Below are 13,798 nucleotides of genomic sequence, written 5' to 3'. Positions count from 1 at the left end.
TTCAGGCTCCTGTACCTTCTTCCCGATGGCAGGGGTGAAATGAGTGTGTGGGCAGGGTGGTGTGGGTCTCTGGTGATGCCAGCTGCCTGTTTGAGGCAGTGCCTCCTGTAGACCCCTTCGATGGTGGGGAGGTCAGGGCCGATGATGGACTGGGCAGCGGTCACGCCTTCGTGCCGTCTTCTTCGCTCCAGGGCGTCCAAGTTGCTGAACCAGGCCATGATGCAACCAGTCAATGTGCTCTCAGCTGTACACCTGTAGAGGTCGAAGAGAATCCTCTCTGATATACCAAACCTCTGTAATCTTCACAGTATTTATGTTGGCAAGCAAATCATTCTGCACGCCTTCTAAACTCAGGGACGGTTTCAAGATACGTTCAATGAGAAATCAAAAATGCGTGAGATTTAGTGTTCTGGTGGAAGTTGGACGGATTTGGCTGAGGGAAGAGTATCACTTCAGCAAGACAAAAAGGTGAGAGTTTGAAAGGTAATTGGATTTTGTTTTAAATCCCATTTATTTTTCATAAGTTTCATCGTAGCAGAATTAAGCCATTCGGCTCATCGAGTCTACTCCGCCATTCAGTCATGGCTGATCTATCTCTCCCTCTCAATCCCATTCTCCTGCCTTCTCCCCGTAACCCCTGACACCCGCACTAATCAAGACCCTGTCAATCTCCACCTTAAAAATAGCCACTGACTTGGCCTCCACAGCCGTCTGTGGCTGAGAAACTCCACAGATTCTCCACCCTCTGGCTGAAGAAATTCCGCCTCACCTCCTTTCCAAAGGTATGTCCTTTTATTCTGAGGCTGCGCCCTCTGGTCCTAGATTCTCCCACTAGTGGAAACATCCTTTCTCCCCACAGTGGAAATATCACGGATTGGGGACCGTTTGGTGTGGGCAAAATGAATGAGAACGGACAGCGACTGCTGGAGCTGTGCAATTACCATGACCTGTGCATCGCCAACTCGTACTTCCAGACAAAGCCCCAGCACAAGGTATCCTGGAGGCACCCACCCTCAAAGCACTGGCATCAACTGGATCTGATCCTGGTCAGACGTGCCGCCCACAAGAACGTTCTCCACACACGCTCCTACCACAGTGCGCACTGCCACACAGACCACTCCTTGGTGTGTTGCAATAGACAATAGGTGCAGGAGTAGGCCATTCGGCCCTTCGAGCCAGCACCGCCATTCAATATGATCATGGCTGATCATTCTCAATCAGTACCCCGTTCCTGCCTTCTCCCCATACCCCCTGACTCCGCTATCCTTAAGAGCTCTATCTAGCTCTCTCTTGAATGTATTCAGAGAATTGGCCTCCTCTGCCTTCTGAGGCAGAGAATTCCACAGATTCACAACTCTCTGACTGAAAAAGTTTTTCCTCATCTCCGTTCTAAATGGCCTACCCCTTATTCTTAAACTGTGGTCCCTTGTTCTGGACTCCCCCAACATTGGGAACATGTTTATTCACAAAATGCTGGAGTAACTCAGCAGGTCAGGCAGCATCTCGGGAGAGAAGGAATGGGTGACGTTTCGGGTCGAGACCCTTCTTCAGTCTGAAGAAGGGTCTCGACCCGAAACGTCACCCATTCCTTCTCTCCCGAGATGCTGCCTGACCTCCTGAGTTACTCCAGCATTTTGTGAATAATTCGATTTGTACCAGCATCTGCAGTTATTTTCTTATACTATTGGGAACAGGTTTCCTGCCTCTAATGTGTCCAACCCCTTATTAATCTTATACGTTTCAATAAGATCAGGCTGCAACCAAAGAGGTTCTACCGTACCAATAGCGGGGAAACCCCACATCGATGCCAGCAAGATGCCCCATCCAGACCTCGTGCAACAGTTTGCAGAGGCTTTTGAGAGAGAACTTGGCACCTCGCATCCTGGAGACTCTGCAACAGAGAAGTGGGAAACTCTGTGGGACACCATACACCACACAGCCTTGGCTAGCTTTGGGAAGAAGATCTCAAAGACACACGACTGGCTTGAGGCCAAGTCGACCGAGATGACTCCCGTCATCGAAGCCAAGCGCTCCGCCCTAGCCGAGTACAAGCGGTCAGCCAACGAGAATGAACCTGCAGATCCTCAGGGCTGCCAGGAGCAAGGCTCAGCAGACTGCCAGGCGTTGCACCAATGAGTACTGGACTCAGCTCAGTGAGGACATCCAGATGGCCGCCAGAACAGGGAACATCAGGGGAATGTACGATGGCGTTAAGAAGGCACCAGGACCAGTCCAGAGCAAGACAGCCCCCCTCAAACCCTCCACTGGGGAGGTAATCACAGGCAAATGCCAGCAGATGGAGAGATGGGTGGAACACTACTCCGACCTCTACTCGAGAGAGAACACTGTGTGCTCCTCAGCCCTTGATGCCATCGAGTGCCTGCCGACCATGGGTGAGTTGGATGGAGAGCCGACGGTAGAAGAGCTCAGCAAGGTCATTGACAGCCTGGCCTCAGGCAAGGCCCCAGGCAGCGACGGGACTCCCCCTGACCTGATCAAGCACTGCAAGACTACCTCACTGCTTCCTCTGCATGAAGTCCTCTGCCAGTGCTGGCAAGGAGCTGTACCTCAGGACATGAGGGATGCCACGGTCATTACCTTCTACAAGAACAAGGGCCAGAGAAGCGACTGCAACAACTACAGAGGCATCTCCCTCCTCAACACCGTCGGCAAGGTCTTTGCTCGGGTCATCTTGACCCACCTGCAGAAGCTGGCAGAACGTGGCTACCCAGAGTCACAGTGTGGTTTCCGAGCTGGAAGGTCAACAGTAGACATGGTCTTCTCCCTTCGCCAGCTCCAGGAGAAGTGCAGAGAACAGCGGATGCCCCTGTATATTGCTTTCATTGACCTCACCAAGGCGTTTGACTTCGTCAGCAGAGATGGCCTATTCAAGGCTCTTCCAAAGATCGGCTGCCAACCAAAACTGCAGAGCATGATATAATCCTTCCACGTCAACACGAAGGGGACAGTGCAGTTCAATGGCAGTTTCTCGGAGCCCTTCGACATGCACAGTGGCGTCAAACAAGGCTGCGTTCTCGCTCCCACATTCTTTGGGATTTTCTTCGCTCTGCTCCTGAAACATGCCTTCAGCACCGCCACAGAGGAGATCTACCTGCGTACTAGATCAGACGGCAGGCTCTTCAACCTCACCCGCCTCAGAGCCAAGACAAAAGTACGTGAAGCTCTCATCAGAGACACGTTGTTCGCCGATGACGCAGCAATTGTGTCCCACACCCAGCAGGAACTACAGTCACTGATAGACCGCTTCTATCAGGCTTGCAAGGACTTTGGGCTGACCATCAGCCTGAAGAAGACGAACGTCCTGGGACAGGATACAGAGGCACCGCCTGTCATCACCATCGACGACTACGAACTCGATGCCGTCCATCAGTTCACGTACCTCGGCTCCACCATCACCGACAACCTCTCCTTGGACACAGAGATTGACAAGAGGATCGGGAAGGCAGCTACAACTCTCGCTCGCCTCACAACTCGAGTGTGGACCAACCCAAAGCTGACAGTGAAGACAAAGATAGCAGTCTACAACGCCTGTGTCAACAGCACGCTGCTGTACGGCAGTGAGACATGGACTACATATGCCAGACTGGAGAGAAGACTCAACACCTTCCACCTTAGAAGCATCCGCCGTATCCTGGGTATATCCTGGCAAGACAGAGTGTCCAACGTCGAGATTCTGTCTGGCGCTGGCCTTCCCAGTATGTACACTCTACTCAGGCAGCGCAGGCTACAGTGGCTGGGCCATGTCCACCCCATGGAGGATGGCCGTATTCCAAAAGACATCCTCTATGGAGAGCTGACATCTGGGAGGAGAACCATCGGCCGCCCCCAGCTACGTTACAAGGACGTCTGCAAGAGAGATTTGAAGGCGCTCGACAACGATGTGGAGTCCTGGGAGAGCCTTGCAGCTGACCGTACAAGTTGGAGAGGTACCCTGAACCAACATCTCAAAACGGGGGAAGAGACACTGATGAACGCAGCGGCAGACAAGCGGGCACGCAGTAAGGAGCGCAGCAACTTCAACAGACCAGAGACCACACACAAACGTGACCTGTGCCACAGAGACTGTCACTCCCGCATTGGTCTCTTCAGCCGAGGTGTGGAGCAAGCAGCCAACTAGGATGCATCACCCATGGTCAGCCATGACCGAGGAGGCTAAGAAGGGAGGCCAGAGTATTAAGGAGAGGGGCAAAGTCTAAAGGAGATGTGTGGGACAAGATTTTCCCACAGAGAGGGTGGGAGCTGGAACTCACTGCCAGGGGTAGTGGTGGAGGCAGATACGATAGTCGGGTTTAAGAAGGTTTGAGACGGGCACATGGATATGGAGGGATATGGATCACAAGCTCCGGTTTCCTTAAACTTCCCAAAGGCATGCTGGTTAGTGGATTAATTGGCATCTATATAAATCACAATAACAAGGAACTGCAGATGCTGGTCGATACCAAAGATGGACACAAAATGCTGGAGTAACTCAGCGAGTCTCCCAGTGTCCCTGTAGAACATGGATGGACAACACTGTATAAATTGCCCCCTCGTCTGTAAGGTGTGGATGAGAATGTGGGATAACATCGAACTGGTGTGAACGGGCGATCGATGGTTGGCGTGGACTCAGAGGGCCGAAGGGCCTGTTTCACTGCTGTATCTTTCAATTGATCAGTCAAGTACAGTATGTTTCTGAACATATCAAACAGATTTTTCTTCTAAAAAATCACCAGGCCATTTTGTGGTTTTTTTTTGTTGTTGTTACTGTTGAGAAAGAGTGAAAGTGATTAAATCTTGTTTATTAAAATAGAGCAGGAAATGGAGAAGTTTTTGTTTATAAATCGTAAGTTTGCCAGGTTCACTGACGAAGCATTCTCTCGCGAGGCAGAAAGGGGGTCTTTGTTTATTCTCAGCCAAGTCGCTGACTTGCCAAATCTTGAGGCCCATAAAACTCTTGTGAACTTAAATAATATTCTCTTAAACAATAACATGCTTAGAGGTTAGAGTTTAACTTAGAGATGCAATGTGGAAACAGGCCCTTCAGCCCACCGAGTCCGCACGGACGAGCAATCGCCCAATACACAAGCACGATGTACTGGAATTTAGAAGGATGAGGGGGGATCTTATTGAAACATATAAGATAATTAGGGGATTGGACACATTAGAGGCAGGAAACATGTTCCCAATGTTGGGGGAGTCCAGAACAAGGGGCCACAGTTTAAGAATAAGGGGTAGGCCATTTGAGCGGAGATGAGGAAGAACTTTTTCAGTCAGAGAGTGGTGAAGGTGTGGAATTCTCTGCCTCAGAAGGCAGTGGAGGCCAGTTCGTTGGATGCTTTCAAGAGAGAGCTGGATAGAGCTCTTAAGGATAGCGGAGTGAGGGGGTATGGGGAGAAGGCAGGAACGGGGTACTGATTGAGAGTGATCAGCCATGATCGCATTGAATGGCGGTGCTGGCTCGAAGGGCTGAATGGCCTACTCCTGCACCTATTGTCTATTGTCTATTGATCCTACACACTTTACAGGAGCCAATTAAGCTACAAACTGGCACGCATTTGGAGTGGGGAAGAAACCAGAGCACCCAGAGGAAACCCACACGGTCACGGGGAGAACATACCATCTCCGTGCAGACTGCACCCGTGGTCAGGATCGAACCAGGGTCTCTGGCGCTGTGAGGCAACAACTCTACCGCTGTGCCACGATGTATTTGGATCATGGAAGCTGCATACTGCTTAGGACTTTGTGCGTTTCAGAAGTTGTTACAGGAGGATAGAAACATAGAGAATAGATGCAGGAGTAGGCCATTCGGCCCTTCGAGCCTGCACTGCCATTCAATATGATCATGGCTGATCATCCAACTCAGTATCCCGTACCTGCCTTCTCTCCATACCCCCTGATCCCTTTAGCCACAAGGGCCACATCTAACTCCCTCTTAAATATAGCCAATGAACTGGCCTCAACGACCTTCTGCGGCAGAGAATTCCACAGATTCACCACTCTGTGTGAAAAAAAACGTTCTCATCTCGGTCCTAAAAGATTTCCCCCTTATCCTTAAACTGTGACCCCTTGTTCTGGACTTCCCCAACATCGGGAACAATCTTCCTGCATCTAGCCTGTCCAACCCCTTAAGAATTTTGTAAGATCCCCCCTCAATCTTCTTTGTAGGATGAAGGGTGTGTGTGTAGGTAAGGTTGGAGAGCCTCATCCTATTTCCCCTGATCTGTGCTGTTTGAAGCCCTGTCTGTTCACCTGCAGACTGTTCAGTGCTATCTCCACAGACGGAGACTGACCGTGCAAGGCAACATTACCGTTTGATTTTCCACAGATGCTGCCTGACCTGCAGTATGTTTCACTTCAGTTCAGACGTACACTGTGGAAACAGGCCCTTCAGCCCACCGAGTCCGTGCCGACCAACTCTCTCCCTGTTCACTAGTTCTATCCTACACTCTAGGGACAATGCGCAGAAGCCAATTAACCTACAGATCTTCACGGCTTTGGGGTGTGGGATGAGACTGGAGCACCCGGAGAAAACCCACAGGGAGAATGTACAAACCCCATACTGACAGCATTACCTCCTAGTTTCCACTTATACCAACTCAGTTTCCTACGTACAATGTTGGTATTTTCCTTCAAGGCCATCTGTGGACCGGATAGGAATGGTGGCCACTGTAAATGGGAGGCTGGTATCTTGGTGACTGAATACTAGATGTGCCACTGCAGTTTTGGTGTTGCCTAACCAATACTGACCAAAGAATGTATTTCATTCCCACTAGACCACCGGTGCAATATCGCATCTCCCACTGTCCTCATTAGAACATAAGACCATAAGATATAGGAGCAGGATTAGGCCATTCTGCCCATCGAGTCTACTCCGCCAGCCGATCGTGGCTGATCTATTTCCGCATTCTCCTGCCTTCTCCCCATAAACGTGGACGCCCTCAGAGCCACAAGGTGTGGTCTACTACGGTCTGCCTTACAGCGCCAGAGACCTGGGTTTGATCCTGACCATGTGTGCTGTCTGTACGGAGTTTGTACGTTCTCCCCGTGACCATGTGGGTTTCTCCCAGGTGCTCTGGTTTCCTCCCACATTCCAAAGACATGCAGGTTTGTAGGTTAATTGGCTTCGGTAAGATTGTAAAATTGGTCCGTGTGTAGGATAGTGTTCGTGCGCAGGGGTCGATGGTTGGCGCGGACTCGGTGGGCCGAAGGGCCTGTTTCCGCACTGTATCTCTAAACTATACTAAACTTGCTAATCAAGAACCTCTGCTTTAAAAATGCCCATTGACTTGGCCTCCACCTCCGTCTGTGGCATTGAATTCCACAGGTTCACTATCCTCTGGCTAAAGAAATTCCTCTTCTTCTCGTATTGCTATTGATCCACACTAGGAGCAAGCAAACTCATTTCACAACAGGATACCTACAACCAACAGAGAGGAGGAAGTCAACTAAACTAGACTTCAACTTGGTACGAGAGGTAAAAGACCAAGATCTATGCACCTTGGTTTCTCCAGTTTCAAGTAACTCCTGCATTTTCCCTCCCCCTCTCACCCTCCGTCCCCCATCCTAGACATCCCACCAGTGCCACAGTTCACATCCTTCCCTCCCTCTTGTTTGCACATCTCCCCCAACCACAATGGCCCGGGGGCTGCTGTAGGCCCCGGACACTGTAGGCCCCGGACACTGTAGGCCCCGGACACTGTAGGCCCGGACACTGTAGGCCCGGACACTATAGGCCCGGGGGCTGCTGTAGGCCCGGATACTGTAGGCCTGGGGGCTGCTGTAGGCCCAGGGGCCGCTGTAGGCACGGACACTGTAGGCCCCCGGGCCACCGTAGGTCCGGACACTATAGGCCCGGGGGCCACCGTAGGTCCGGACACTATAGGCCCGGGGGCCACCGTAGGTCCGGACACTATAGGCCCAGGGGCCGCTGTAGGCCCAGGGGCTGCTGTAGGCCCAGGGGCCGCAGTAGGCCCGGACACTGTAGGCCCAGGGGCCGCTGTAGGCACGGACACTGTAGGCCCGGGGGCCACCGTAGGTCCGGACACTATAGGCCCGGGGGCCCCTGTAGGCCCGGACAGTGTAGGCTAACGGAATGTGTTCGGGGAGCGGGGCCGAGTGTGTTCGCCTAACGGAGGTTGCACTGCAACCCGCCTCCCGGCCCGGGCGGCCGCCATTTGTGGAGCGGGAGCACGTTGCCGCTGGCTGGATGAGGTCAGGCGGGGCGCGGGGCCATGACGTCACCTTGTCCCTTATTTGGGAGTGAGAAAGTTGGCAACCCCTAACCCACACGATACCGTTGCCGCTTATTTCCCTGCGATGTTTCTTTGTAGGTTTTGTGATTGTATTGCTTGTATTTTGGTTCGGCGGCAAGGCAGCTATTGCTGAGTGAATAATGAAGTGTAAATGAGGAGGCTGCTGAAGGGCAAAGTTGCAACTGGACATTACTTCATCTCGCGGGGAAATTATTTCACAATACATTCAGAAACATTACTCCATGCCCTGTGGGACTGTGAGATGCCTGTGACATGCCATCTGCAGGACCTGTTTTTTATTGTTTTGTTTCCACACATTTTAGAACAATCCAGAATCCTGACTAGGAAAAGAAATCTGCAGGCGCTGGTTTAAATCGAAGGTAGACACAAAATGTAGGCCTGGACACTGTAGGCCTGGGGGCCGCTGTAGGCCCGGACACTGTAGGCCAGCGGGCCGCTGTAGGCCAGGGGGCCACTGTAGGCCCGGGGGCCACTGTAGGCCCGGACACTGTAGGCCCAGGGGCCGCTGTAGGCACGGGGGGGAGAGGAAGGGGGGGGGGGGAGCAAAATAACTCAGCGGGTCAGGCCATTGGTGGAGTAACAACGGGACAGGCAGCATCTCTGGAGAGAAGGAATGGGTGACATTTCGGGTTGAGACCCTTCCTCAGATGCTCTCGTTGGAGAGAGGAGGAGAACCTCTTCAAAGTAGGCATACCTTGAGGAGAATTCGCAGTGGAGCAGACGGATTGTGTAGGAAGCAACTGCAGATGCTGGTTTACACCGAAGATAGACACAAACAGCCGGAGCAACTCAGCGGGACAGGCAGCATCTCTGGAGAGAAGGAATGGGTGACATTTTGGGTCAAGACCCTTCTTCAGACCGTCTTTGGAAGAAGGGTCCCGACCCATTCCTTCTCTCCAGAGATGCTGCCTGTCCCGCTGAGTTACTCCAGCAGTTTGTGTCGGTCCTGTGAAGGGGCTGTTGCTGCACTCCACACTGTGAAGCAGTTGATTCGGTTTAATGGGAGTTGGCACCAGGGGCTGGCAGTGGAGCAGCCACAACCAGTAACCAGGAAGAAAGCAATCTCTGTGTTTCAATGAGTTGTCACTGTGCAGCTTCCAGCGTTTATCAGTGGGGGATATGTACAAACTGATATCACGGGGACAGGCAGGCAGGCAGCCAGCGATGGAATATGTTCCCACTAATAGATAGCAGAGCAGATTAACTTTCTTAATAAACTGTGTGCGAGTAAAGAACTCCCTCTCCTCCTCAAGAAACGATCACATTTCATCGTCACTTGTCTCCAACAAAAGACAGACAGCAGGAGACAACTCCAGCTCTAATGCACAATAATAGCCTTTATTCTTCTTTCACTTAAAAGGAATAATGCCCCAGTCTGTTTACTGTTAGTAACACAACTAGTTGCAGGCACAAGGGACTGCAGACCCTGGTTTACACAAAAAGACACAAAGTGCTGGAGTAACTCAACAGGTCCAGTCCAACATGGAGGATATGGGGAGGTGACCTTTTGGGTTGGGACCCTTCAGACTGATTGTGGGGGGGGGTGGGGGAGGGAGAGAAAGTTTACTTTTTTAAAGTTTAGTTTAGGGATACAGATTGGAAACAGTCCCTACGATTCACCAGGTCCGTGCCGACCAGCGATCGCCCGTACGCTGGCTCAACAGGGAACTACACACAAGGGACAATTTTCAGAAGCCAATGTACCTGTAAACGTGGGGTAGACACAAAATGCTGGAGTAACTCAGCGGGTCAGGCAGCATCTCTGGAGAGAAGGAATGGGTGACGTTTCGGGTCGAGACCCTTCTTCAGTCTGGGTCTCTGGCGCTGTGAGGTAGTAGTTCTACCGCTGCCGCCCGTAAGGTGTGGCAAGGACTTGGATTCTGAGTCAATGCTGATCCGATTGGAGCAGGGCTGTGGCATGAAGTGAGTTATGTTGGTTGAATAGTTTTGTTGCTCGGGCAAGAGGGTTCTGAATTTGGGTTTCAGGCCAGGACCTGAAGCGCATGTCACGGGCGCCTGTCACGGGCGCATGTCACGGGCGCACGTCACAGGCGCACGTCACGGGCTCGTGTCACGGGCTCGTGTCACCGGCGCGTGTCACGGGCGCGTGTCACGGGCGCATGTCACGGGCGCCTGTCACGGGCGCATGTCACGGGGGCCTGTCACGGGGGCGTGTCACGGGCGCGTGTCACCGGCCCCTGTCACCGGCACCTGTCACCGGCCCCTGTCACCGGCCCCTTGTCACCGGCCCCATGTCACCGGCCCCATGTCACCGGCCCCTGTCACCGGCCCCTGTCACCGGCCCCTGTCACCGGCGCATGTCACCAGCGTGGTGCTGAGGAGGCGCTGAAATGTCAACACTGTAACTGGTGGGCGACTACGCAAGCCAAGGTCCTTGGCAGGCCGGGGATGTGACTGGTGGGCGACTACGCAAGCCAAGGTCCTTGCAGGCCGGGGATGTGACAGAAACATACGGTCAGACAAACCCGGCAAAGCACAGGAAGCGAACTGTGAATCCAAGAAAACGTCAAGTCATCACTTTGCAAAATGGCTAAAATAATAACATTGAATAAGCCTTACGCAACCCTTTTCATTTATTTCAGCTCTTGCAGTTATATTTTTTTAAAAAGCTAATCAGAGTTGAATTTTTTTAATGTAGACGTAAGGAATTGCAGATGCTGGTTTACCACCAAAAGAAAAGACACAAAGTGCTGGAGTAACTCAGCAGGTCAGGCAGCGTCTGTGGAGAAAATGGATAGGCAGCGTTTTGGGACAAAGTCTGGTGAGTGATAGGTGGATACAGATGAGAGAGGATTGTGATTGGCAAGTGGTAGGTGGATTTTCACATTTTGGGCCTCTTCTCGCTTGTCTTGTTGTCTCACACTGTTTGTCTTTTCACCTCTGGCCTTTATCCACCCATCTCCCAATTAACCCCCCTCCCCTCCACCCAACCCCCCCACTTATATCCACCTATTACTTAAAAAACACAGACATTTCTGGACTAGGAATTGCAGATGCAGTTTCATTAAAAAGACAAAGTGCTGGAATAACTCAGCAGGTCAAGCAGTATCTCTGGAGAACACGGAAAGTCCAGAACGTTGTGTATATTTTGGTGCATACCCATGTTCCCCAGTTACAGCAGCATTTTCTGGGTTTTTTTTGTTGTGAACCTGCATCTGCAGTTCACAAGTTATGGGAGTGGAATTAGACCATTCGGCCCATCGAGTCTACTCCGCCATTCAATCATGGCTGATCTCTGCCTCCTAATCCCATTCTCCTGCCTTCTCCCCCTCACCCTTGACACCCGTTGTAATCAAGAATTTGTCTATCTCTGCCTTAAAAATATCCACTGACTTGTGTTGACAAGAGTCACGCTAGGAATTGTCCCCCCTCCACCTCACTTCCAGCTTTCTCCCCTTCTACTCAAATCTGTCTGAAGAAGGGTCCCGACCCGAAAAATCACCCCTCCGTGCTCTCCAGAGAAGCTGCCTGTCCCGCTGAGTTACTGAAATGTTTTAAGGCCAGTCCAGAATGTACACCGATCAGCTAAAACATTATGACCACTGACAAGCGAAGTGAATAACATTGATTATCTTGTTACAATGGCACCTGTCAAGGGGCGGGATATATTCGGCAGCAAGTGAACAGTCAGTTCTTGAAGTTGATGTATTGGATGCAGGAGAAATGGGCAGGAGTAAAGACCTGAGTGACTTTGACAAGGGCCAAATTGTTATGGCCAGACGACTGGGTCAGAGCATCTCGGAAACGGCAAGGCTTGTGGGGTGCTCCCGGTCAGCAGTGGTGAATACCTACCGACAGTGGTCCGAGGAGGGACAAACCACAAACCGGCGACAGGGTGTTGGGCGCCCAAGTCTCATCGATGCGCGAGGGCAACGGAGGCTGTCCCGTCTGGTCCGAACCGACAGAAGGTCGACTGTGGCACAAGTCACAGAAGATTTTAATGGTGGTCACGGGAGGAATGTGTCACAATACACAGTGCATCGCACCCTGCTGCGTATGGGGCTGCACACGGATATTAGGCAGGTGGTCATAATGTTTTGGCTCATTAGGCCATAATGTTTTGGCTGATCGGTGTATTTGTCCAGATCTGTCCTTGATAGTGCAAGATTATGAAGGATGGGGGGGGAGGGCGGGATGGGGGGGAAATAAGGGTTGGGGAAAAGTTAATTCTCTAGACTTTAAATCAAAAATAATTTCCCTTTATTTCCCTTTATGGCGTTCTTTGGGGAGCAGATTAAGCAGAGTGTGTCTTTTGTATTCTGGTGAAAAGTTGGCAATTATAACTTTCCCATGAAATAGCTGGCATGCAAAAGCAAATGCTACCTGGTGGTTTGCCAGGTCGAAGCGTGATTTGTGAACATGTTAAAATGTCATGAGAGGGGCGATGCAATAGCCAAATCCTTTCTCTTTATTTTAACACTTTCGCAAAGGATTTACTTAGTCCGTTCCTGACAGCATCCATCAAACCAAAATTCAAAGCAAAATTGGGGGGGGGTTTTGTGTCGATCCAACAGTTAACAAAGTCGTACAAATATCAGTCCGTTCCAACAGCAGTGGCCCAGTGTGGACAACATCAACGGAAGGATTGTTTTTTGCTTCACTCCACATGTAGCTTTTAGGATGTTATTACATTATTTGTCACTGAAAGCTTTGGGATTGTCATCGCTGGCTTCTCGGTGCTAAAATATCTCAGTTTCATGGTAATGGGTTTCAGATGTCTCATGAGCTGTGAAAAAAACCCAACTTGCCTCACAGCGCCAGGTTCGATCCTGACCACGGGCGCTGTTTGTGTGGAGTTTGCTGTGGTGCTGCTTGTAAAATATCACTGCAGAAATGTTTGGAGCACGTTCTCCCCGTGACCGTCTGGGTTTCTCCGGTCTCCTCCCACATCCCAAAAGACGAGCGGGTTGTAGGTTAGTTGGCCTCTGTTAATTGCCCTTGGTGTGCAGGGAGTGGATGGATTGCACAGAACTGGTGTGAATGGATGATCGATGGTCAACAGGGGCTGGGTAGGCCGAAGGGCCTGTTTCCATGCTGTATCCCCTCAATCAATCGAAAACATTATTTTTTGTGCAATGCACAATAATTACTTTAAAACAACCTTCGAGAGCAAATTACTGATAGTTTTCACGCGTGAAGAAGTTCAATCGTGGAGAAAGCTTCTTGAAATATGTGTTCTGATTTATTAACCAAAGACACCAGCCTTTTCATTACGACCAGGAGATGAGTCGTTTTTCTTCTACGTAAATTTTTTAAAATCTGCACATAATACCATTAAATCATAATTGAGTGTGAAATATGTCTCTCTGGAGGAAGCATTAAAATGTTTAAAAACATGAAAACATTAGAGGTGGTGGTACATTAGAGACATTTGGTGCAGCGGTAGAGTTGCTGCCTCACAGCGCCGGAGAGACCCAGGTTCGATCCTGACCACGGGTGCTTGCCTGCACGGAGTTTGTACGTTCTCCTCGTGGGGACCACGTGGGTTTCCTCCAGTTTGCTCT

At 51.0% G+C, this 13,798-nt stretch overlaps 1 protein-coding gene across 1 annotated transcript in view; it reads left to right on the top strand.

Moving 5' to 3' along the window:
* The window catches only part of LOC144604715 (peroxidasin homolog), a 122,235-nt gene that overhangs the window by 39,338 nt on the left and 69,099 nt on the right, over positions 1–13,798 (top strand). The window lies entirely within an intron of this gene.

Source organism: Rhinoraja longicauda, chromosome 22 (assembly GCF_053455715.1).
Source record: "Rhinoraja longicauda isolate Sanriku21f chromosome 22, sRhiLon1.1, whole genome shotgun sequence".
NCBI classification, from domain to species: domain Eukaryota; kingdom Metazoa; phylum Chordata; class Chondrichthyes; order Rajiformes; family Arhynchobatidae; genus Rhinoraja; species Rhinoraja longicauda.
The sequence above is the reverse complement of the archived record's forward strand: the minus strand, read 5'-3'. Positions and strand labels throughout refer to the sequence as shown.